Source organism: Pseudonaja textilis, chromosome 1, assembly GCF_049901715.1.
Source record: "Pseudonaja textilis isolate UNSWEBS1 chromosome 1, rPseTex1.2, whole genome shotgun sequence".
Classification (NCBI taxonomy): domain Eukaryota; kingdom Metazoa; phylum Chordata; class Lepidosauria; order Squamata; family Elapidae; genus Pseudonaja; species Pseudonaja textilis.
The window spans coordinates 81,209,103-81,231,821 of NC_141990.1; the positions used below are offsets into that span (position 1 = coordinate 81,209,103).

The 22,719-nt window shown below is 36.8% G+C and overlaps 1 protein-coding gene and 1 long non-coding RNA gene across 3 annotated transcripts in view; one reads left to right on the forward strand and one right to left on the reverse strand.

Annotated features, from left to right (window-relative positions):
• Positions 1-21,891, forward strand: part of LOC148127698 (uncharacterized) — a 39,931-nt gene extending 18,040 nt beyond the window's left edge. The window contains exons 3-4 of the long non-coding RNA XR_015744727.1: positions 17,722-17,839; positions 21,710-21,891. This is a non-coding gene — a long non-coding RNA (uncharacterized LOC148127698). The remainder of the gene's footprint in view (positions 1-17,721; positions 17,840-21,709) is intronic.
• Positions 1-22,719, reverse strand: part of ESR1 (estrogen receptor 1) — a 233,867-nt gene that overhangs the window by 159,099 nt on the left and 52,049 nt on the right. The gene's annotated exons all lie outside the window — the stretch shown is intronic.

Genomic DNA, 22,719 nt, shown 5'->3' on the forward strand with positions numbered 1-22,719 from the left:
AAAGTGCTTTCTCAAGAAGCTTCTTGGATGAGAAGGGAAACGTATTCAAAGAAAAACCAGAAAGTCCAGTTGCCTCTTGAAAAAGCACCTTTGGGACAACCATGACCTGGATGACTGAGAAGCTCCATAGACCTCCAGTATGGCCATCAAGCAGGGGTGGGATCTGACTGGTGTAACTACCGGTTTGGTGATTTTACATTTTACAGTTGGCCTTTAAAAAGACTTTAAAAATTTAGCTGTGTACCTGGGCTGGGATTCTAAATATGTTAAGGGTTCTGTTTCTTGGATTTATGGTTAACTATCATGGCTGCCAGAGTATTTCTTTTTTGGATTTTTTTTTATTGTTTTTATTTTTTTAAGAATTATAAGCCAGCTAGTCATTTGGCTGAAATGGGTTGCTATAGAAAGTGAATGAATGAATGAGTCTGTGAATTAATGAATGAATGAATAAATGAACAATTAAATAAAGACCTTAAAGACTTAACTAACCATAATTTCCCCTCTTACTATCAAATGTAATGATAACCAGTATATTAGTTTGCTCAAAGATACCATATTCCACAACTTTACTTAGATATTGCACAATATGCTTTAGGAATAGGGCTACACATTGCTTTCTTTTCAATTATGAAAAGGTCTTCTGGAGTTTGCGGGCCCACAAATATGCCATGAAGCTGAAATTTCTTAAAGCAGCTATGTCTTTTCCCAAAGGATCCAGAAGAAAGATGCAGTTACATTAAGAAATCAAACTCATAAACAATTTGGACTCATTCACTCTGAAGCATTTTTTGAAATAAAATACAAAGCATTGCACAGCCATTCTTATAAATGTGCTACAAGTTCAGCTGGAAGCAGAAATGTAATACGTCAAAGCAGCTGGAAGTGAGAATAGACAGTGACATTGCACACATACAGTTATAAATAATTACTATTTTATAATGCCCATTCTTTACAATATTTATACATGTCTCTTCATTCCAAAAATCTTGAACAGAATATAGTTTAGGACAGCAGTGCTTTATGTTTTTTTAATGGTGTGATAAACAAGTGGTTCAACTCTTTCATTACTCAGTCACAGAAAATAGCTGTCTATTTAGGTGCACAAGAAATCATTAAAACAACAATATAAGAGGATATCAAAGTTCTTTATCCTGAGACAAACCTTCCAGAATTTAAAAAGACTAAGGTTTGACAACTGTTTATACTGTATTTTCTCCTGAGTCCCCTTGGTTGTTTAGGTGCTGATGAATATTCAATAATCTCAATTAAAATTTTCTGATGATTTTAGCATGAAAAAAATTAGAATTGGATAGGCCACTAATTTATTTATAATTCTTCTGGTTGTTGTTTTTTTAAACTCTCAGCAATGTTCATGGCCACTTAAAACAATATGAAGAGATATTAATCAGACTGACCCCAATCAGTTCGATAATTAAAATATATTTAAATAGGATGGTATTTCTCTTCATCCCTTGTGAAGATGTGAGGTTAGCTAATTGGACAAGAGCTTGGGAACAGAGGCTCCCAGGAATGTGCAAGAATCTGATGGCTGCAAGTTGTACTTATATGATAGACTAGAATAAAATAACAGTTGGGAGGAAATCTTCTAGTCCAACCCCCTGCCTAGATAGTAGTCAGAGTGGTAGTTTCCAGTTCTCCAAACTACTCAAAATTTCTGTTACCGGTTCTCCAGAACTGGTCAGAACCTACTGAATACCACCTCTGCTTCTCACCCTCCGAAGGCCTGAGTGAAGAGCCAGACCTTCCCAGCTCTTTTAAACAATGACAGAATTGGAGACATTCAGATCTCAAAGGGAAACTCATTCCAGAAGACAAGGGCTGCTACAGAAAAGGTGCCCTTCTGTGATCTAGAGAGACGACATTGTTTAATCATAGGAACACGTCAACCCTGCAAGATCAAATTACCCTGACTGTCCCTCAATTAATCTGGCCCCTAAAGCCATGTAGATCTTTACAAATAACAATCAGTACCTTCAATCGCACGTGGAAGTACGCTGGCAACCAGCGCAACTCACAAAGCACAGATGTTACACTGACATCTGAAGGCACGTCCATGGCTGCTTATGCTGTTGCATACTGGACCAGCTGAAGCTAATTAAAGTAGAAAAATTATCCCACTCTTAAAAACCTGATGGAAAAGATCTCTAGGCATGAAAAAGGGTGGGCAAAATCTGTTTCTTAGCCTGGAGACCACTATCTTCTCCCGCCAGACTGAAAGGTAGGCCTCCGACACATCAACAGAGCTTCAACCAATTAGAGATATTAGAGTTCCATTATAGTGTTGATTATATGGACCAGTGAGAAGGCATTGATGAACAAACTGCCTTACAAAACAAAAGCATTGAATTTTTATTTCTAAACACATACTATATGTAAGAAATACCAACAGACTGCTGTTAGATAGCTTATATCCAGAAATGTCTGTCTCATGAAAGAGAGTATCTTTAATAATAATTTAATAATGTTGCACATCATGTAACAGGAGAACAAGGAAAATAGATGGCCATATATCTTTGGCTGTTTCTTTACAATATGTCAAACAATTCTCACGGAACATATCCAGTTCCATGAATAAGAGCTGTGTGGAAATCCTCTAGTCAAGAACAATAAAAGCACTTTGGTTCTGGCAACCATCCATTCCACTTCCATTACAGATGCTTGGTCTTGAATGATAAATGGTTATCCTGAGAAACAGAATGATTTACAATAGGTGGATATGACAAAGGCTTAAGTTGGTTGGGCTTCTCTTCAATGTGGCAAGATGAAGTTAGAGTAATATGCTCCGATTTGGTACTAAAGGATTTCAAGGGGTGTAGCCCAGATTGAAAGATTTAACACTGCAGGCTTATACATGCCTGGCCCTCAGATGTAAAATGGGTTGGCTTCATCAGGGTTTATTTCAGAACAAGGTTAATTCCTTCACTAAAGGTTGTTCCCAAATTTGGTCCCTACAAAAATGTATCAAATTATGTAATTAAAGACTCAGGAAATGGAAGAAGTGCTTACAGGTAGTTCTCGACTTACAAAGTTTATTTAGTGACAAAGTTACAACAGCACTGAAAAAAAGTTATTTATGACTTGAAGTGGCTTTTCACCCTTACGACCGTTGCAGCATCTCCATGGTCACATGATCAAAATTCAGACGCTTGGCAACTGGTTCATATTTTTGTCCTGGGCTCATGTAATCAGCTTTTAGGACTTTCTGACAAGTAAAGTCAATGGGGAATCCAGATTCATTTAACAACCATGTTACTAGCCTAACAAATGCATAACAACTGTGGCAAGAAAAGTTGTAAAATGGGGTAAACTCACTTAACAAAGGCTTCATTTAGTAACACAAATTTTGAGCTCGGTTGTGGTTGTAACTTGAGGACTACCTGTACATAGTTTTCTATCCCATATACCAAATTGATGTGACTGGCTTCAAGTATGGATCTGATATAAAAAAAGGAACAACAATTACAGCTTTCCTTCAAGCATCAATACTTTAGCTAATATAGATAAGCATTTCTAAAACAATATACAATCATAGCTTCCAGGTAAGTGGCTGCAGGCAACAAAAGATAGCAGTCTATTAAAAAGCAGCCAATTCGCGTTTCTGGTTTATATTATCTTCAATTCTTCAGCTTTTATTTTTATAACATTTCTACATGTTTTCTCCAAGGTCATGTGGTTGCCTATATGCTATGGAATAAAACATCATTCCAAAATAGCTGCACCTGGGACTGATCACACTGTTGACAGCCAACAAAACAATGACTCGTGAGACAAATTGGGTGGGGAGTAGAATTAGTAGGTAACTAATGTTTGCCTCTTAAGATTGTTGATATGCTGGATCATTGTAATTTTTGACTTCTTGGGCTTCTGTGGTAGTACCCATCATTCTTATGCTTTAAGAGGAAATAGCAGATTGAATTTCTGTGGTGTTTTTCTTCCTACACACTACAGCTGGCTGATTCTGCTACCACATGTGATATGTAAACTTCCTCTAGAGGTCCCTGGCAAGTATTACAAGCTTTTGCAACCTGTGTGCACCTGTGTAATGGAACTTTAAAGCCAAAGCTTTAGGATGAGGGTCTGAGGGTTGAGTTACATGTATTTGTCTGAAGTGATGTAGGGTTTCCTGACTAAGCAGGGGGTTGAACTAGAAGACCTCCAAGATTCTTTCCAACTCTGTTATTCTATATTCTTGAGGCTTTCATTTAACCAGGACATTTTTTCAGCATGAATCCAAAGTGTATATACATGTATGTATACATAAAATATGGAACATATGCATATATGTGGATATGTAAATGGTTTAGATTCATGCCTTGTTACTATAATACTTTATAGTGGACTATACATAATAATAATAATAATAATAATAATAATAATAATAATAATAATAATAATAATAATAATAATAATAACAACAACAACAACAACAACAACAACCCTTGGAGATGTGCCGCTCATTAAAAAGCAGCCTCTTATAGAACAGTTGCTCTCTGAAGCCAAATCCAACCATTTGTTAAATAGCTGGATTATATTACATATACACCTTTGGTTCTATATGTTTGAAACAAACCCCCAGAAATGTCTGACTGGAGTGCCAAGTAGAATGCTTCCATGGGTAGAAAGAGGAGAAGATGAACACCACAGATTCTCTGCAGCCCACATTATTACTTTTTCCACTGTTTTCCACTCTGCAGCCCACACCACTACTTCTTCCACTATTGTACAATATCTTCCATCCAGTGGAGGTGATCTTTGACTTACAACCATAGTGCACCTGGAATTTCTGTTGTAAGCCAAGATACATACGTGTCCAATCCAATTTTACAAGCTTGTTTTGCAGTCCAGAAATGGGCACAAAAGGCCAGAAACTGGCAAAAAACCCCATAAATCACAGGTACATGACTACAGAATGCTAGAACCAATCATAAAAAATGAGCTGGCTGCCAAGCATGTGAAAATGCAGTCATGTACACATGGGGTGTGCCATCACCACAATTCCAGAACGTGGGTTATAAGTACCTTTGGGGAGAATCCATCATAACTTCAAAAGGTTGCTGTTTGACTAGTCATGAAGCAAGAATTATTTTGTGAAGTGTAATTTATTGGGATTTATATGTACTTTTTTATTTCTGCCAAAGGGATTTTCTTCAAAAGTTGTCAATCCTTGGTTCTGTCATACATTTGACAATTTTTTGGCTAGGATATAGCAAAGCCAAGGTTCTTCCTCCTCCATATACACATATAAAATACATAGAACTTAAAATATTAAGTACACTTTTCAAATCAAATACCCTTTCCTTGTAATCACTGTCCCATCTCTGCCATAGTTTGAACTGTGGGTGTTTGGCTAGGATACTTGACAACATGCTTTATCACAGTGGTTGCCAACTGGTGGCCTGGGAATGACTGGTGGTCTGTGAGAAAACTTTGGTGGTCCTCAGAGAAATGTCCCCCCAAAGCACCACCCTAAAGCAATTAATCCACACGGCGCAGGAACACAAGGTTGCACTGCCCACATGGCCCACCCATCTGCTGGCCCCCATTCTTTGTTATAAAAACAATTATCACACATATTCTGGAATGCTAATTAATACCATGGGTTTTGAAGAAAGGAAAGAAATTCAGCAATATATTTTTAAAGAAAAAAGTCTCAATTTTTGCTTCCTCCTCTTTCAGGGGGAAACAACATTTTTTATCTATGTCTACAATTGGAATTTTGACTGCATATTGAGGATTCTTTTGGAAAATGCTGCCTTAGAGTTGGCTTGCCTTTTCATGAAATAATTCACAGGAAGGTAAATGTTGTTTTTACAAAAATTTTATAAAATCTTTTTGTTTTGTTTTTTAATGTTTTCCCATCCTACCCCTTTTCCCATCCTATCCTCTAACTAGCCAGTTTCCTTTTCCAAGAGAGGAGAATGGATGAAGCTACAATAAATGTGCAAGAATCCACACACAAACACTAAATGGCAGCAACAAATTCATTTTTTCTGCATCTTTTCTGCCATTTAACAATTGTCTAGAAGAGTGATTCTCAATCTTGATACCTTTAAGTAGGGTAGACTTCAACTCCCAGAATTCCCCAGCCAGCATGATAAAGCACCCAGAGGACATCAAGAAGGCTTCGTGAAAAAAAAAAATCCCTTGTATTTATGTTTTATACATAAATGTTTTATTTTCTATGAACCCTAATTAATATAAAAATAAACTGCACTGGGAAGTGAGAAATGTCACTTTAAATCTAAAAGGACTTCTGATAGAAGCTCCTTTTCATGAAATGCCTATTTTTAACCAATTGATTATATTTTCAAGCAGTAGTCCTAGTGCGTTACAAATTACACTGTTTTGTGGCATGATCATAAGTTCATCACTTCATGCAGCCCTACCGGCTTCTGTATGCATACGTTCTGCCTGTAAAGCAGCATTTTATTTTAACCCACTGAAGTGCAATATCTGGATTTTAATTAAAATGCAAATCACCTTACAAAAAGCTATTCTTAAAAGCCAAGGTTCTAGCTTAGATTTATGTCAATTAAAGCATCACCAAAAGCTTTGAATTGTTTCCAGCGCATGGGTGGATCTGGTCCCAGAACAGCTGAGCCATCTTGTCAATGACACCCTCTATTTTTAAATCAGCTTAACTCTTACCATTTCATAATTATTTTTTGACAAGGGGATATTGCTCTGGGTTCAGAATTATGAGAAAATAAAAGTAAAATCCTAGGAGTCATCCAGTTCTTGGAATCTCATAAAACATCCTTCCTTCTTTGCAAGGCTAGCATGAAAAAGAGTGTTTGGCATTTGTTCCAAATTGCTAATATTGCTGCTACAAAGCAATTGCATTTGGGTGAGTATTCTAGAAACACATTGATGTTACCAAAAGGAATAATGAGCTACTATCACAAAACTCTGGAGTTGGGTCGGTTTTTTTTTTTTGAAGGCTTTTAAAAACATTTTAATTTTACTAAGTTTTTCTCAAATGAAAGCCCTGTATTATTTTTCATTCAAGAAACAAGTTGTTTGACTTCTCATACAAGTTCTTTATTAAACATTTTCCTCCTCCTAATTCAATAAGTATTTTCATAAACACATAGCATGCAAATTATAATTTTAACAAGGGGCAAACATCTTCATATAGAATACCCTTGCCTACAAAGCTATTCTTCACTTAATTCAGCAACATTTCAGAATATTTGCACAAAGGCTTCTGTTTGTCAGTGAAATTTCAGCTAGGTTAATTGTTGTTTAAACAGGTACCATAAACCTATGTATATTGATTTACTGATTAAATTCTTTGTCTGCTTCTCATGGAGCTTCTTATAAAATTATGTTTTTTGAGAATAAATACAATAGTCCACACCTTTTATGAGGTAGGAATTGTGGATGAGAAAGGGAGCAAGTGACAAGTCAAGCTATTTTCTAAAGCACCCGAAGGCCAGCCAAGGAATAATGGATGGAAACTGAACAAGGAGAGATTTAACCTGGAAACAAGAAGAAACTTTCTGACAGTGAGAACAATCAGTCAATGGAACAGCTTGCCCTCGGAAGTTGTGGGAGCGCCATTACTTGAGACTTTCAAGAAGAGATTGGACTGCCATTTGTCAGAAATGGTGTAGGGTCTCCTGCTTGGGGTTGGACTAGATGACCTACAAGGTCCCTCCCAACTCTGATTATCTGTTATCTACAAAGCACTGGTTGAAATGCAAACTCAACCTCTTGTTGAGGGGTTGTGTTCCATTTTGTGATTTTCAGATACAAAAAGGTGGATAAAGCAACTTTATCATTTTGGCTTCATTGTGGTTAGGTACAGATATCTGGGTAGGGAATAGCATAACACCTAAAAAAGAAATTGCTAAATGCTAACAAGAGCTAAGTTTTATAGTTTACTTACTTATATATTAGTGAGCTCATTAACTGTGCTAGTGTAGTCACCCCCAAAACACCATCTAAACAGGCATAAAGGCATCAACTGAACATCCAGCACTGGAGCATTTGATAGTTCCAGTACGCTTAACCTTTTAGATAGCTATTAATTGGAGGATCTCTCTAGCCATAGATTCCACACATTTCATATAATTATTACACTCGCTCAGTACCACACATGCTTTTTCCCTCAAGCTATAGAACATTTCCACCTTCTTTCATCTAATAAGACATAATAGCAGTTTATATAACAGCAGCTTTTTCCATAAAGCAATTTCCAACTAGTCTAAACTAGTCTGACAACATTTCAGTTATCCATTACTATAAGTGTGAAGTGTACCTACATGAAGAAGATTTATGATGAACCTGGTGGGCTATATTTGGTTTGGCCTAACCGTGTTAATGGCCAGGCAGTCATAAAAAGGACAGAAAAGAGTTACTGAAGAAAAGAAAGCCTGTAGCATGGGAAAAAATGGTGCAGGATTCTTAACAATAAGCCAAGCATCAATGGAAAAGAGCATTAAGTAAGTAACTAGAATACAGTACAATAAATTCCAAGAATCCATGGTACTTGCAGGGATGGTGTTTTCAAGCTCGGAGCCAAATCCTCAAATCCCATAAGGAGTCTTTGAGTAAGGGATGAGGAATGGGATACCAAATCCCTTTTGAGTGAAATACTTCTTTCCTCTGTCAGAGAAGGGGTAAGATTCCCAGGGAGCATACATGTGGAAAAGGATAGGAATGAACTCCTATTTTGTCTGCAGCACAATGAGTTAAAAGCAATTAAATGTCAAGCATCTTGTTACTTGCTTGCTGACAAAGAGTTTTGCACAACAGACTGTCAAGGTTCTTTACTGAGCTTGCAGAGTCACGAAATCACTAGACAGATAGTACCATTACCAAGGATAATAATTGGGAGTCTATAGCATATCTGGAGTAATCATTTTAAAAGCCATCAGAATATTCAACGTCCTTCTCTTAAGAACATATATGTTCCATTCCCAAAAGGTCATTCAACAGAAAATTGAATACGATTCTGAGAACAATTCATGTCTCTCAAGAAAAAAAAAAAAACAATCCGAGAGGCATGCATCTGCAGTACAGATTGTTAGCTGTTCATTTGTAAAATTTTAAAAGGTAATAAGCTTTTGACAACAGTAGCTTCTGTGAATTCTCCTCCTCCTCCTCCTCCTCCTCCACCTCATGTTGCTTCTTTTGCAAGAAGTAATAATAAACAGATATACAGTGGAACCTCGGGTCATGACCGTAATCCCTTCGAGGACTTTGGTCGCAACCCGATTTGGTTGTGACCAAAAGCGAGACTTACTACGCATGTGCGCACACAAAAAATGGCACGGAAGGGGAAATCGCTGTGGCAGGGAAAATTGCCATGGCTGTGTTTGATCGCCAGAGTCGAGCATTTTGTGGATTTTTTGGTCAGCACTCAATTTGGTCATGGTCAGAAGCGTTCGTGACCCGAGGTCCCACTGCACTGTATTTCTATTAAATGGTACATGCACTGTCCATTATTCTGGGCATTCTCAAACTCAAAAGAGCTTTTCCTAAATCTCTGCCAGAGAATTTCCAACTTCTTGGGATCTTTGTACACATAATTAGCATTTTTCAAAGGTATCACAACTTTGTATAAGATTTGCTTGTATTTCTGATCTCTTACAAATAGGCAACGATGCAAACTCTATGCCTGCATGTGAATCACAATGCAAGTATGAAACAGCAGAACTTGCAGTGGGACATTATAAAGTACATTTCCCCACTTTAACATCATCATGAATTTGGAACAGATGCTGATGGAATGTGAGACACCCATTTAATGTCCACTCTAAAAAGAAAATGTGCTTCTCAATATTAAGCAGTTTTTCTGACCAGCTCTTCATATTCAGTGCTTCAAGTGCAACTGGGTTTATAATGCCCAACACCTGGCCTTTACATAGTTGGGCTGACCAAGAAGGCATACTTGGTCCTGTGTCATATACCAACAATTATGGAAAGTGTGTGCTATATGCCAGCAGGGTTGAGGAGAGCCGCATCTCTCCTCCCCAGCTGGCCATTACTCCCTTTCCTGAAGGCGGTTGCAGCGGTGGTCAGAAATGGCCACCACAAAGAGAACTCGACCAGAAAAGAATGTGCAGGAGAAAGATAAGAAGAGAAAGTTTTGGTTGATTGGGTCAAACAGCAAAAGCAACAAATAAGGTACCCTGGAACTGAAACTATTAAAAAAAAACAATAACATTGTTCCCTAAGAAGACTTTCAAGCTGCGAAGGAGAGAGAAAAGGGAAAAGATTTGGTTTTCTCCTTTTCCTATACTGACAGCTAAGAGACTTAAGCTAGAAATTGGAAAAAAATCCACCTTGACATCAATAGGCATTTAATGCTGAAAACAAAAAGTCAAAGGGATAATAAAGATTTCTGGATAATTAAAAGCTTTTGAAAACAGGAAAGGAGAGAAAAAGAATAAAACGGTAGGATCTGGAAGGGAGGAGACTGCCTGGAATTAAAAAAGAACTTACAGCAAAATCTCAACGAGACTTCCAAAAGATACACTCTAACTGAAATATCACAACAAAAACCCCAGGAAGAGAAAGTCGAAAAAGAAATAAGAAGATATAACTCGGGACTATCTGGATTTCTTGATGATTTCTGGATTCTTGGTTATTGTTTTGAATGACTAAAATCAATCGGGTGGTTGTTTAAAACTGTTTAAAATGGGTCCACTTTATAGAAGAACTGAAAATAGAACTTAAAAAGTACAAAGAAGATGCACAAGAAGGGAGAGGTTCTTTTGGCTTCATATTTCAGTTTTTAGAAATGGAGATTTGGAATTATGAGAAACAACAAGAAATGCCTGCAGAACAAGAAGATTGCGACAAAGAAGAAGCCATCTTTAATGAACAAGTAATCTTAGATGGGGGGAAAAAGGGAAAGGGGGAAAGAGAATGGAAAGTTTAAGATTGGGAAAAACAACTCCCCCCCAAAAAAAAATTGAGTGAAAAATAAGTATAAAATCAGAAAGCAACAGAAGAGGGAAATGCAGAAGAGAGAATTAGAAATAGAGAGACAAGGGGGTAAAAAGGGGAGGGAGAAGATGAGAGGGAAGAAAGAAAGGAAAAGAAATTATAAAGGACAGAAGCAAAATATAGAGAAACAGGGCCTATTTAGAGATAATGGGTGAAAACTTAATGGAAAAAAGGGATTCTGCAAAGGTACATAAGATAGTATTGTTATATTAGAAGCAGAAATAATTTTAGAAAATATGAAACAATATATGATTAAAATGTTTGATAAAATAGCTATCGTAATTCAGTGGAATGCTTTTCAATAAATAAATGTAACAAAAGGTATATTTAATGATTTATAAAACTTATGTGAAGAGAAATAAGGGAAAAATTAATTATGGAGATTATATGTGTTTTTAAGGAAGTATGATATTTAATTGAAAAGAAGTTTTTAAAGATGTTAAGATTTTAATGATTATTAATGATAGAACTGAACTGGAATGGAATGAGGGTTTATAATTACATATATGTACAATCTTTTTTTTTTAAGAATATAGTGTGTATTATAAGAATGTACCAAGCAGAATTCAATTGGAAGTTATGTATTATGTATTATATTGAAGGTCATAAACTTAAGGTATATATTGAAGTTTAAATAAGAGTTGAATGGATGTAATTAAAAGATATAAAGGTGCCATACTCCAATTAGTAACTACAGGAGAAAATTTGTTTAATGAGAAAAGATAATATGAAATTGAAACAGAACAGACAAAAGTAAAAATATAATGATTTGAATTGAGATGAGATAATCAAAATAAAATTGAGAAAATTAAAAGAGGGGAAAAACTATATAGAAAATGTAAAATAAGATATGGAATAGAATACAAAAAGGAGCATAAAATTGAGTTTTGTGTCTGTATAAAGAAGTTCAACCCAGGACCATTCTATTTTCAAAAAAGATGTTTTACTTGTACTTTGTATGTGTGAAAACCCAAATAAAACTTTATTAAAAAAAAATACCAAGCAAAACCACACAGTTGTGCTTTAAAGTAACTGCCTTTACCACGATGCTTATGATTGTCTCCTTATAGTTACACATAATGCTTCAAGAAATGAGGAGTTCAGCCATTTTTGCTTGTTGAGACAGAGAGGAAGAAGAGAGGGCAAAAATAACAGGAGATAAAAAGAGGAAGAATTTATGAACATAATTGAAATGAGAAGAATAATATCGGAAAGAAGGGATTATTCCATATGGATTTCAATCTTGATCTCTTCTAGGGGACAATGAAAATAAAAGTATTTAATCCCATTGATTTCAACAGAAAAAGATGTATTTGTAATTAGAAGGATAGTCACAGATAATGTTCTATATACTGTAGTTTAAAAAGTATACTTTTCATCGGAAATATATCCCATAATTTGCTGGCTATGTTACTATTGTATAATCCATTTCCCATACCCAGAAGATAAAATAGATCAAATGTATTTTGGAAATACTTAAATTTGAAGTATTTTAAATAAATATGAAGGTTTATGTCCTACTTTATGCTATATAAGTAGTACTAGTATTTTTCAAATTTCTATGTGAAGAAAACATTAATGAGAATTAAAATTATAGTTTTTCCCCTTCATAGGCCACTGATAATCTTGCCAATAAAAGCAGACAAAGTAAATCAAGTTAAGATTTTTTTATACTCATAAATCATTGCATGAACCAATGGAGCAAGGAAAAAGAAATACAATTTCTGCCTGAAATAAAAATTTCGAAATTTCTCTTTCACTGCTTGCTTCTTCTTATACCTTCCCTTCCTTTTCTGGAGTGGAAGAAGAGTGTATTCTTTAAGTAGCCCATTATTATCAACCTACAACCTTATTTGGAATATTCTTTCTTCTTCAAACTCTATTTGGAAGAATGTTCAGATTGTGTTCAGTTCAAAGAATAATAGCAAGCTTCTGCTAGAAGGGCATAACATTCCTTTAAGCAATGTGGATGAAGATAAGTAAATAAATTAATTGCATTGCTACATTATTAGGAAACAAAAAAGCCACCAAGTCATTTTGAAGACTGTACAGGCATACTTCAGGGATATTGTGGGTTTAGTTCCAGACCATCACAATAAAGCAAATATTGTAATAAAGCAAGACATACACAAATGTTTTGGTTCCCCAGTGCATATAAAAGTTATGTTTACTCTATACTATAGTCTACCAAATGTGCAATATTGCATTAGTCTAAAAAAGAACAATGTACATACCTTAATTAAAAAGTATTTTATTGCTAAACATATTAATCATCATCTGAACCTTCAGCAAGCTGTAATCTTTTTGCTGGTGGAAGGTCTTGTAAAAAAGAAAAGTCTGAGAAGTGTAATAAAGCAAAGCACAATAAAACAAGGTATGCCTGTATTTCTGAAAGTCCTTCAAGTTTTAACATCTTCAGAATCCAATTGTCAAACTTACTTCTAAGATTATTATTTCAGGCTCCAACTTTTCCTTCCCCATGGAGAGAAAAGCCCCATGGAAGACTTTTTCAGTAAATGTCCTCGTTCAAGCATACTAAAATATTTCAGGTCAGATGTTGTGTTTTGGGTAACAAGCAAATGAGCCAGTTTGACTTAGCCCAATCAATGCTATTGCTTGCCACAGTAATTTTGTCCCAGCAACTCACCTTACAGGCCATCTGTGAGGTAGGGATAGGAGTGTTCAAAAAACAACAATGATGATGGCTATGACTGTAACCAAAGGCTCACCTCCTTTTTTGTGGATTGCACCCAGAAATTTCTGCCAATAGCACATCAAACTACTGCATAATTGGCAATCTTCAAACCTACTTTGAAGCCCTATTGCTTACTTAGAAAATGTAACCTGTGAGGGGGACACAAACATAGGGGGGGAAACAGAATCTAGGAAATGTGGTCCTGTATCCAAGTTCAGATTTGACAATGGTAGGAATATCTGGGGAAAAGAGGCCAAATTTTAATGGTGGAAGCTAATTGGAAATGTCATGCCCAAAGACCCATACATATATCTTAAAGACCTTTATTTTTATGCTTGTATATAAATCAAGTTGGTTGAGAAATTGTTAATGATGCCATCAACTTCTTTTCCACTCCAACTAAAATACAGAAAAACAGAGTTTTGCTTTTGTTTTTTCATCATGCTGTATTATTTTCATTGAGTATTGCTTTAAATTTTATGGAATATTGATGAGTACTTTTAAATAAGAAATAGTTATCTCCAGTAACTAAAGTAATGGAAATTGATAAAGAGGAGAGAACAAGGGAAGGGAAAGCAACGAGTTGAGACGAGACGAGACAAGACAAGACAACTAAAAAGCACTATTTTATTTCTTTTTTGCTTTCAGGTCACTAATAAGATAAACAGGCAGACAGGTAGACAGACAAATGAGCAAATCTAGAAAACACCCCTGTAACCTAGTAAATTTTCTAAACAAAGCTGTTTTAGGACTTTGATTAGCTTTTTCATTACATTTTTATTGACTATAGTTTTATACAATCTGACACCTTATAGATTCATTCAGTCACATGGGGTACAATCTAGAGGTCTTCCTAGACTCAAGGCTCCTGCTCATTGAGAAGGTTTGAATAGTTGAATCTGGTCGACCAACTGCGCCATTCCTAGATGAGGAAACTTCCTCAAACAGTCATTCATATCCTGCATGGGTGGCCAGTTTGCTTCCAGGTGCAATTCAAATTGTTGATCATTACCTATAAAGCCCTAAAAGGCTAAGGACCTGGTACTTATGTGAACACCTCTCTCCCATAGGATCTACCTAACTAGTTTGTTCTGACAAGATTAATAAATTCCAGATTTCTCTGATTGAACAATGCCATCTATTGGGAACCCAAAAGTTTGCTTTCTCTGTTACAGTGCCTGCCTTATAATTAATAATGCTGTAATCACGATTCCCAAATTCCCAACTGAGTTTTTTAAAAAGGCAACCTTGTGATCCCAATAATGGGAGAAAAACAATTTTTAAAAGTGTTTTGAAAACAAGATGCTTTCCCTAATACAAGTGCATACTCATATGCAAAATAACTAAGTTGGCAAATGAGAATTTTCTTTATTCATAAAATTTAATTGTCTAGACAATGCTCTATCACATATTAAACATTAAGAGAGATTGTAATTCAGTTTTCTGAACTATAACTTAAGACAAAATAGGTTTCAAAATACATTCTCAAATACTTTTAAAATATTTTTTGCAAGGTTTGCAACATAAATAAGACGTGTCTTGCCATAGTTACTCATATTTACACATCCACAGATACATTGTCAATGCGTTATTTCTATTTTCATTAGTTCTTCATATATTCCTTCCTTGCTAAGATATCTTTTTCTACCAACATTTGAATAGACAAGTAGGGAAATGCTGAGACTAAAGATATATTCCTTCAATATTATATGTATGAAATGTATTCTAAGAAGATTGTTCACTGAAATTCTATTCACACCTTTATTATTTGCATCTGACTAATCCTAAACAGTATGGTCAGCAAAGCAAACATCAGAAATGAATCCTCCTAATGTCATATCTGGATAGCAGAGAAATCATAACTGAGATTTCCTCCCTTTTTTATTCTAAAATGATAAACATTTCACAGTGACAGCAGCAAAAGAAATTGTCACAACATGAAACTGAAAGCTGTAGTATGTACCCTTGGCTACACTTCCTTATCTTTCTGGGTTTCTCTAATATAAATAGACTTTCCTCTATGTTCAGTCTGCTAAAATCTTCCACACTGAGGGTTTTAAAAATGTTTTTCCAAGTATAATAAACTAATTGACAATGCAGTCTGTTCGATCTTAGTCCAGCTGTTCTAAATTTGACCTATTCCAGAGGTGTTAAGTTTTCATTTTGAAAACTCACAACCTTCAGAACTGCCTAATTCCCAATTGGGAAAATCATGAATCTGGGAAGACATTGACTACAGATACCTAATCTGAACATCTGATTTTCTTCATCAAAAAATTATAAATAAAACACAGTATAGACATCACAATCTGGTTTCTAGTCATCCCCAACTTTCCGTCAGTTGAAGATTATTATCTAGAAAATAAAGTTTGTTCTTGCTGAGTCAGAAATTCATACTTATTTATAACAAATCATAAGAGTAGTTGCAAATTTGTAGTTGTAAATTTTTGCAAAGATTTCCCATACCTTATTTTATAACATTTGAAATGAATCTAAAAAATTCTTGCATTTGATCAGCTTAACATAAATCACTTCATTGTAACAATATGCAATATAATTTTCTATTATACTGTTCAAGTAACATGTGATACATAGGCATTTTTTAAAAAAATAAAGGAGAATTTCTACTTTATCACAGTTACTATCAGAAATATCTAGTTTTACTATCTAGTATAATACCTGATTAAAACCCCTGGCAGTTCCTTTTCACAGCAATTGTAACTTTTTGAAAAAGCATTCATTACATTATTGTCACTGGTAGACAGAATTGCTAATAAACTTATGATTCATTACATGAATAATCTGCAAATATGTTCCTGAAAACTATTTCCAAACCATTGGGCTCAAAGAAACTAATTTCTACAAACAATTAAATTGGTAGAGAAATTATATGATTACACCATACATTTTAGACAGGCTAATTATTTCTTGAAATGAATTCTGTGCTTCTAGAACATTAAAAGTGTCTTCTTCATCAAGCATGTTGATTTCACGGTGTTACAGGACTACGAATGACCTTTTAATAAAATGTATTGACTCATTTTATTTTTAATCCACTCAACAACTTCTTTGGATGAATCACACAAAAACAATCTAAAATAAAAACAATATAATTGCACATAGGAAAATTATAAAGCATATAAAATACCTATTCCATGGTACATTAAAATTATCCATTAAAATTCTAAATCCTAAATGCCTTGCAAAAGAATCATGTCTTCACCATTCCAGCAGTGGGATCCTACCTGTTCCACTATTGGCTTGGTGATCATGTGCGCACCTAATGCACGCAGGCAGCTTTCTACACACCAGTTGAGGCCTGCAGTCCCAATCAGCTGAGAGGATAAAGAAAAGTGCAGGGGCGGGTGGGAGGACCGACCCTGCGCTTTTTTTCTTCTTTCTCCTGTCAGCTGATCGTAGGTGGCTTTTTTTCCTCCTCTCAGCCAATGTTGGAGGCTTTTTTACTACTGGTTCAGCCAAACTGGTAGGAATTTTTGCTACCGGTCCAGCTGAACCAGGCTGAACCGGTAGCATACCACCACTGATTCATTCTACCTCATGGAATAAGCCCTGCCTATTTTTTTCTGCCCACCCAGTATGATGAATCAAAGTAGGTGCACTCTATGACCTTATCAACTGATGAGGGTCACCTTGTAGCCCCCAGGAAATACCTTCTATGTGTTGCACATGCCCCTTGCAACAATTTCCCCAGAGATTCACGCCACTCCCATCTTTGTGATGTTTAAGAAACTGCTACAACTTTGCTTGCTCTCTCAGGACTTAGGATATTTAGGGACCCCACTTTTTACCATGTCTGATGAACGGCTTTATGTACAGTTTCCCATGGTTCTTTTTTACTTATCTCTCTATATATGTTGCATTTCTTATTTTATTTGTAAGCTGCCCAGAATTATCAAAGATTTGGGTGGCCTCTACATGTGAATTTAATATATATAGTAATGTATATATCTATATCTATATCTATATCTATATCTATATCTATATCTATATCTATATCTATATCTATATCTATATCTATATTACAGATATACTACAGAAGCCTGATGATGGCAGATGAGATTCTGCCGAAACATTGCTACAACTTTAAAAAGCACAACTACAATGACGTGGGAAAATACCCGAACAAAGCTGAATGCCATACATGTAAGTACCTGTGAAAACTTAAGAATATATATATATATATTTGTTTTCTGAGGTTCTCGCGGGTATTTGTATGTGGATCTTTGGTTGTTTGGGTTTTCTCCCGCGTAAGATTCGAAGTATCTAGGCAACGTTTCGATGAAGTCTCATTCATCATCTTCAGGCTTCTGTCTCCGGCTCTGTGCTTCTCAGAGTAATGTGAGATTGCAGCTGCTTCCTCCTTTTAACTGCCAGTGGGGTGGGACTTGATTGGGTGGGGGCTTGGCTGTGTTCTGATTGGGTGGGGGTGTGTTCTCATTGGTAGGGGTTTGGCTGTGTTCTGATTGGTTGGGGGTTAGCCGTGTTCTGATTGGTTGGAGGCGTGTTCTGTTCAGGTGGGGGCTTGGTTGTGCTCAGGTTAGTCTTAGTTGCTGGGGATTTGAGCTGGTGAGTTGTGATCTTGCTGTTTGGCTTCGAGTTCGTGGTCCTTCTGCATCTTCATAGTGGGTGTCGGTTTGCTTCATGTATGGCTCGGAGGGGTTTGAAGTGGGTAGTGATGCAGCTGCCGTGCAGCTTCTGGTCCATGGTCGTGTCTCATCTTCTGAGTGGGTGGGAGTCTGTTTTCTACATGGAAGTGTGGTGGTGGCATCTTGTGTGGCTCTCATGGGTGTGGGTCTGGTGTCCTTCTTCATGTTAGGTACTCGTCTGTTCATGAGGGCGGGTTTCCAAATGGCTGGAAGGCGGGAGGTGTCATCTCGTTTGTTCATGCTGTGTGGGCGTTTTTCTATCTCTATGGCTTCTCTGATTATTCTGCTGTTGAAGTGTTCGGTTTTGGCGATAGTTCTGGTATTTTTAAAATCAATTTCATGTCCTGTGGCTTTGAGGTGTTGGACCAGGGAAGAGCTCGTTTCTTCTTTTTTGATTGAGTTCTTATGTTCTTCAATGCGTGCACTTATTCTTCTGTTAGTTTGTCCAATGTATGTGGTAGGGCAGGCAGTGCAGGGGATTTCATATACTCCTTGGTTTTCTAATTCGATTTTGTCTTTGGGGTTTCTTAGGATGGTGGATATTTTTCTGTTTGTGCAGAATGCTGTTTTGATGTTGTGTTTTTGGAGGATCTTGCTAATTTTGTCTGTAGTGCCTTTTATATATGGGAGGAGGGCTTTGCCGTTTTCTTGTTCTCTGTCTTGGATTTTGGTTGGGGTTTCTTTTGGATTAGGTGGGTAATCTTCTTTCTTTGGAATCCATTGGCTGCAAGTACGTTGGTGAGAGTGTGTAGTTCGGTTTTTGGTGTTGTTCATCGGCTAAGCATTTTGTTCTGGAGATGAGTGTCTTGGCTACGGAATTGATCTGTGCTGGGTGGTGGTGTGAGAGTGCATGTAGATAGCGGTTAGTATGTGTTTTCTTCTGGTAGATGGTGTGTCCTAGGGAGCCATTGGATCTTTTGTATACCAAGACATCTAGGAAGGGAAGTTGGTTGTTGGCTTCTGTTTCCATGATGAATTGTATTTTGGGGTGTAGGCTGTTGAGGTGTGTGAGGAAGTTGTTCAGTTTTTCTTTCCCATGTGGCCAGATGATGAAGGTGTCATCTACGTATCTGAGCCAGAGTTTGGGTTTGTGGTCGTATTTTTCTAGAGCTTGTGTTTCAAAGTGTTCCATGTAGAGGTTTGCGATGACAGGTGAGAGGGGTGGTCCCATGGGTGCTCCTTCTATTTGTTTGTATTTTTGTCCATTGTAGGTGAAGTATGTATTGGATAGGCAGTGGTTGGTTAGATCTAGGATGTGCTTGGGGGGGTTGTATTTGTTTTGGATGGCTGTCAAGGCTTCTTTTATTGGCACTTGGGTGAAGAGGGATATGACATCGAAGCTTACTAGTAGGTCGCTAGGTTGTAAGTTTTGTTTCTTTATGATCTCGATGAATTGGAATGAGCACCCATGGGATCACCCCTCTCACCTGTCATCGCAAACCTCTACATGGAACACTTTGAAACACAAGCTCTAGAAAAATACGACCACAAACCCAAACTCTGGCTCAGATACGTAGATGACACCTTCATAATCTGGCCCCATGGGAAAGAAAAACTGAACAACTTCCTCACACACTTCAACAGCCTACACCCCAAAATACAATTCACCATGGAAACAGAAGCCAACAACCAACTTCCCTTCCTAGATGTCTTGGTATACAAAAGATCCAATGGCTCCCTAGGACACACCATCTACCAGAAGAAAACACATACTAACCGCTATCTACATGCACTCTCACACCACCACCCAGCACAGATCAATTCCGTAGCCAAGACACTCATCTCCAGAACAAAATGCTTAGCCGATGAACAACACCAAAAAACCAAACTACACACTCTCACCAACGTACTTGCAGCCAATGGATTCCAAAGAAAGAAGATTACCCACCTAATCCAAAAAGAAACCCCAACCAAAATCCAAGACAGAGAACAAGAAAACGGCAAAGCCCTCCTCCCATATATAAAAGGCACTACAGACAAAATTAGCAAGATCCTCCAAAAACACAACATCAAAACAGCATTCTGCACAAACAGAAAAATATCCACCATCCTAAGAAACCCCAAAGACAAAATCGAATTAGAAAACCAAGGAGTATATGAAATCCCCTGCACTGCCTGCCCTACCACATACATTGGACAAACTAACAGAAGAATAAGTGCACGCATTGAAGAACATAAGAACTCAATCAAAAAAGAAGAAACGAGCTCTTCCCTGGTCCAACACCTCAAAGCCACAGGACATGAAATTGATTTTAAAAATACCAGAACTATCGCCAAAACCGAACACTTCAACAGCAGAATAATCAGAGAAGCCATAGAGATAGAAAAACGCCCACACAGCATGAACAAACGAGATGACACCTCCCACCTTCCAGCCATTTGGAAACCCGCCCTCATGAACAGACGAGTACCTAACATGAAGAAGGACACCAGACCCACACCCATGAGAGCCACACAAGATGCCACCACCACACTTCCATGTAGAAAACAGACTCCCACCCACTCAGAAGATGAGACACGACCATGGACCAGAAGCTGCACGGCAGCTGCATCACTACCCACTTCAAACCCCTCCGAGCCATACATGAAGCAAACCGACACCCACTATGAAGATGCAGAAGGACCACGAACTCGAAGCCAAACAGCAAGATCACAACTCACCAGCTCAAATCCCCAGCAACTAAGACTAACCTGAGCACAACCAAGCCCCCACCTGAACAGAACACGCCCCAACCAATCAGAACACGGCTAACCCCCAACCAATCAGAACACAGCCAAACCCCTACCAATGAGAACACACCCCCACCCAATCAGAACACAGCCAAGCCCCCACCCAATCAAGTCCCACCCCCACTGGCAGTTAAAAGGAGGAAGCAGCTGCAATCTCACATTACTCTGAGAAGCACAGAGCCGGAGACAGAAGCCTGAAGATGATGAATGAGACTTCATCGAAACGTTGCCTAGATACTTCGAATCTTACGCGGGAGAAAACCCGAACAACCAAAGATCCATATATATATATATAAAAATAAATGAACTACTTTTATCTTACACATACAAGCTTAACAAGTAGGAAAACTGTCATAAAATAAAATAGTGCTACATAATTTAAGAAAGAGAATGGGTACAGTAAAAATTCAGCAGATGGACTGTACAATTCCTTTCCAAAAAAAACAGCATGCTATAGAAATGAGCAACACTGTATTCCAGAAGTCTGCTGATGTTAAGACCTGTTTTTTTCTGCATTATTGTACTAGAACAAATATGTTCAATAGAAATATAAATTAATTCTGTGAGTTCTGTAAAACATACATTATTTTTAGAAATGAATATTAAAATATCTCTTTTACATTGCTCTAAATTACAGTTTTATAAGCAAGAATATATGGAGTGCAAAACTCAGCAGCAAATCTACATTCATCTAATGGTACGTTCATGGGTTGCTTTTCTTTTCTATAATGTATATTCCTTATTCTTATCTTCAAAAAGGAATATTCCACTAAGAAAAAGCTGCAATTTTCAATGTTTGTAGCTCCGGAACAACCAGATATGTGCAAAGATTATGGCTGAAAAAAAGATCAGGAGGTTGCCTCAAACAACCACAGAGACCCACAACAGAAATTGCTGGCAACACAATATAATTTATTCTGTTTTGCCTCATAAACTGAAAGCAGTAAACAGCAATAAAGCAACGTTGTGACTAAAACATAAAGGTATCTTGTCTTATTAAAGAATAGCACTAAGGGCATGCGATGTATTCCAATTTAAGATTCAATTTAAGATTTAGACTGCTATCACCATCACCTATTAATAAATTGGGAAAGACTCGTCTATTAGTGATTAATTAGAAATCTTGCTTTCCTCCACTCTGACCTTGCAAAGGAATGTTCTTGCATCAAATTAGTGAGATAGGACTTCTCTGAAAGAGTTACCATGCCAATCTCCTTACTTTATAAATACAAGAATTATTTTTGAAAAATAGGTACAAATATGTACAGCAAAAATAGGGAAATTGTCCAGACATTTATTTTAAACCTATAATGTTAGCTTAGCCCAAGCTTGGTTAAATCCTAAACTTCCTCCTTGATCTTCCTCCAGCATAAAATAAGAAAATTGGATTGAAAGGAGCTGGTCATTATATATGAAACAAAGTCTAGTTAATTTTAACCAGAGATACATAATTGGAGGTTGGAATGGGAAAAATACGTGATATATTGGGAGTAAACACATTAACTCGAATTGCTTTAAATTTTAAAGTAAATGCAAAAGCTGTGCATAGTCCCAAAGAGATTGCAGACTCCCTTTAAACTATTGTTTATTACAATAGAGAGACAATTTGATCAAGAGATTGTGAGTTCTAGCCTCACAATACAAAAC